The sequence below is a fragment of the Nansenia antarctica genome, assembly GCF_963989245.1.
Source record: "Nansenia antarctica genome assembly, chromosome: 6".
Lineage (NCBI taxonomy): Eukaryota > Metazoa > Chordata > Actinopteri > Argentiniformes > Microstomatidae > Nansenia > Nansenia antarctica.
In genome coordinates, this window is record NC_137676.1 from 70,703,223 (window position 1) to 70,704,253 (window position 1,031).

Here is a 1,031-nt window from a genome sequence, read left to right on the forward strand (position 1 = left end):
TGTGTGTTGCTCATAAAATAGAGTAGGAGCACTTAAAGGGATAGTTCAGTCTATTTTCGTGATCAGGTGAAAATTCATCCTAACCTGATTTATTATTATTATTATTATTATTATTATTATTATTATTATTATTATGATGATGCATGGACTGGAATTAGAAATGGTGTGTTTGATACCACTCCTCATTCGGTTCCATGTATTACAATGAAACTGTCCTCCGATATCTACCTCCACCAGCCTCCCCTGGTGACATGTAAACTAGGCTATAGGACTTCCAGGGTAACAACTTCTGCAATGACTCACACCTAGTCAGCCTCACAGGGGTCAAATGTGAAAGGTGTTGGGGTCAGGATCACTGCTAAAGCCATCTACAACAGCAGAGAGTATTCAATTGTACTGGGGAGGCTGGTGGAGGTAGACATCAGAGGACGGGCTCATCGAAATGCATGGAATGGAATAAGGAATGGTACGATTGATACAATTCCTTATTCCATGTATTACACTGAGCCCCGTCCTCCGATGTCTACCTCCACCAGCCTCCCTGCAGCTCTCTGGGATCAGGGTTGGTGGTCACCAGGGCCAAGGAGATCAAAACGTTTAATCTGAATCAGAACTAAAAGTATAAAAAAATTGTATGTCCTATGCACCAACCTCACCAAGTCAATTTCCTGTATGTGCAAATACATCAGTATCAGAGGAATCTGAATTATTTGTATTGCCAAGTATATTCCCACATACAGGAAATTGACTTGGTGTGGTTGGTGCATGAGACATAAAGACAGACAGCAATGCAATAAAACAACAACAACAACAATATAGCCTACTTGGCAATAAAAATTATTCTGATTCTGAATGATCCAGATTATTTACGACCCAGGACCAGTAATAGGGGAAACCAGGCAGCTCAAGCTGAAAAAAAATTAATGTTTACACGTTTTGAAGTCCTGGACTCAGAGGGGTTCAGGGGTCGGTCAATTACAGTTAAATTCAGTCAGTAGTTCTAGTCTATTGAAATTCCAGTTCCAAATGTC